This window comes from Hylobates moloch, unplaced genomic scaffold, assembly GCF_009828535.3.
Source record: "Hylobates moloch isolate HMO894 unplaced genomic scaffold, HMol_V3 SCAFFOLD_6710, whole genome shotgun sequence".
Taxonomy (NCBI): domain Eukaryota; kingdom Metazoa; phylum Chordata; class Mammalia; order Primates; family Hylobatidae; genus Hylobates; species Hylobates moloch.
The window spans coordinates 1-2967 of record NW_026658985.1 but is presented as its reverse complement, the minus strand read 5'-3'; the positions used below and the strand labels follow the sequence as shown (position 1 = coordinate 2967).

Below are 2967 nucleotides of genomic sequence, written 5' to 3'. Positions count from 1 at the left end.
TGACAGGATATCACTCTGTTGCCCAGGCTGGAGCGCAGTGGCATGATCATTAACACTGCAGTCTCAAACTCCTGGGCTCAAGCAATCTTCCCACCTCGGCCTCCTAAAGTGTTGGGATTACAGGTATGAGCCACTGTGCCCAACCATATTAAACAAATACTAAGAGCAGCTTTGTTTCCTCTTTTCAGTACCTTTGCCACGTTTTTTATTTTTCCAGTCTTACCTAGTTAGAATTATCTACTGTAAAAGTTGAATTTAAATGGTGATAATGGGCATTCTTATCTTCTCTTGATCTCAAAGGGGAGCATTTACCAGCTCACCATAAGGTATGCTGTTGGTGTTTGCTGTAGGTATGTTGTAGATACCCTTTAATAGATTATGAAAGCGGTACAGGCAGTGGGCAGTGGGCAGCACAGAGTACAAGGCTCTTTTGTTCGGCTGAGAGCAGGGCCATTGGCCGAGGCCTGTGGTACGCCATTTCAGTGAGGGGCTCCTTTGCGGCTACCCTTGCTGCTTTTCTGAGCGCCACTGCCCTTGCCGACCCAACGTGCCAATAGCGCAGCACCGATTCCTTTCCGGCTCTTGGGCGCTGCTTTGAGCAGCATCACCCTTTACACCAGAAAGTTGGCACACGCTATGGGGAAAAAACAAAACAAGAAGAAAGTGGAGGAGGTGCTAGAAGAGGAGAAACAGGAATACGTGGTGGAAAAAGTTCTCCACCGTTGATTGGTAAAGGGCAAAGTGGAGTACCTCCTAAAGTGGAAGGGGTTCTCAGATGAGGACAACACATGGGAGCCAGAAGAGAACTTGGATTGCCCCGACCTCATGAGTTTCTGCCATCACAGAAAACAGCACGAGACAGACAAATCGGAGGGAGGCGAGCACAAAGCTGATTCTGATTCTGAAGATAAGGGAGAGGAGAGCAAACCAAAGAAGAAAGAAGAGTCAGAAAAGCCACGAGGCTTTGCTTGGGGTTTGGAGCCGAAGCAGATTATTGGAGCTACAGACGCCAGTGGAGAGCTCATGTTCCTGATGAAAGGGAAAAATTCTGATGAGGCTGACCTGGTCCCTGCCAAGGAAGTCAATGTCAAATGCCCACGGGTTGTCATATCCTTCTATGAGGAAAGGCTGACGTGATTCCTACCCCAAAGAGGATGATGACAAAACAGATGACAAGAATTAACTCTCCTGAGTAGCAGCCTCTGTCACATCTGACTGTGGGTTTCAAGTGGGAAGGAAAGAAGTTCTACTTGTCTTGACACCATAGAGGTAGCTTGAGAAGATGCCCTTTGAAGAGCCAGTATCGTTTCTGTTCCCTGCAGCAGCCCAAGTGTTTTAAAGCCGTTCCAAGCTGTATAGTTTGCACAACCGTCCCAGTGGAGGGGAAGGGGGATAAGTGCTTCAAGGCAACCTTTTCTGCACTTTGCTGAGAAAAAGCAAAGGGCCCTTTATGAAGGACAAAACTTGCAGAACTGGGTGTGTGGGAGAGCAAAAAAATACTGTAGATAATCAAAGAGCATCTCTGCAATGCACAACTTTCTTCCCAATAGTGTTAACTCTACATTTTTACAGCGTAGCACATATGTAGTTTCTGGCTATTACTGGTGTATTATGTGGGAGAGGGAGGAATGGGGAGGGGGGAAGGGAGATGGGTAGCATCATTTTGATTACAATTTGGGGCCTGATAGGGAAAATGGTGAAGCAATGCAAAGAACAGAAAACTAATGATTTGCTTCTATGTCCAGAATATTTTACTTTTGAAAAAAATGTCACTGGCACCATAAATACGGACTGTGAGAGACTGTTTAAAAGCTGTGAATGTCTGAAATATATAAGCCACAGTGTTCCCTGCCTAAACTTAATGTACTTAGTCTCACAAACGACTAAGCCAGTTAATAAGTTACCAGAGTTGCCATTTTGGAGATGGAAATTGACGGAGGAAGGAAGGTCTTTTACTGGAGAGTATACAGTACAAGCAGGTCATTCTGCCTCAGAGGTACTAATTCCTGAAATTAGAAGACCCTTTCTTTCCCAATAATGAAGTTATAAATATCAACTTGTTCATCGTAGCCACTGGCTGAGGTGTTTGGGAAGGGGAAGAAGCTGGTAGAGGAGATAAGACAGGAGGGAAAGTAAAGGGCCCATACTCTTAGTTGGGACAACTTTTGGTGCCATTCTCTTTTGAGCTTTGAACTCTGAAACCATTGGTGGCAGAGTTCAGTCACTGACAGCACAAGTTTCACTGAATTGACTCAAGAGTTGAGTGATTTCAAAAGCCTTGGTCTCAGGAGAAGATTAAACTTTCATACTGGGCAGTGGTTCACTTTAAAACACACACACACACACAAAACCATTTTTTAACAAATCCTAAGAAGTAACTGATACCCAAAATGTTCTGTCTTGAGTCATGAGATCCATCAGTTCTTGATACTATCTAGACTTGGATCTAGAGCTACATTGTAAAATCTTTTTAGGCATGTGTTAGATTTCTTTGAAAACTCTGTTTGAATGTAAACTTCATACCACACTCTCAGTTTTTGTCTTAATAAAACTATACATATGTAATCCCAGAAAAAATAGATTATTATGAAAATTCCTATCCTTATTTTGAGACTTCTTTTCAGGATAATTTGTTGTTGGATTTTAATCGGAGCTGTAACTCTAGCCATTGAGATGATGGTATTATTTTTTCCTCATAATTTGTTAATGTGGTAAATTACATTCTGGATTGTCTAATATTAAAACACCCTTGCAGACCTGGGATAATCTCAACTTGGTAAGTTTTTTATATCTGCTAGATTTGGTTAGCTGATATTTTGTTTAGGATTTTTGCAACTATCTTCATGAGCGAGACCTGCAAGTGATTTCCTTTCTCATATGGTCCTCTATTACGCTTCATTCAGGTGGAGAGCACCACCCCCCACCCCCTACCATGCCCTGTTTATACTCTTAAAAAGGTTGTATAAG

At 42.9% G+C, this 2967-nt stretch overlaps 1 pseudogene; it reads left to right on the top strand.

Annotated features, from left to right (window-relative positions):
- The first annotated feature begins 615 nt into the window (after positions 1–615).
- Positions 616–1183, top strand: LOC116465601 (chromobox protein homolog 1-like; annotated as a pseudogene).
- The last annotated feature ends 1784 nt before the right edge of the window (positions 1184–2967 follow it).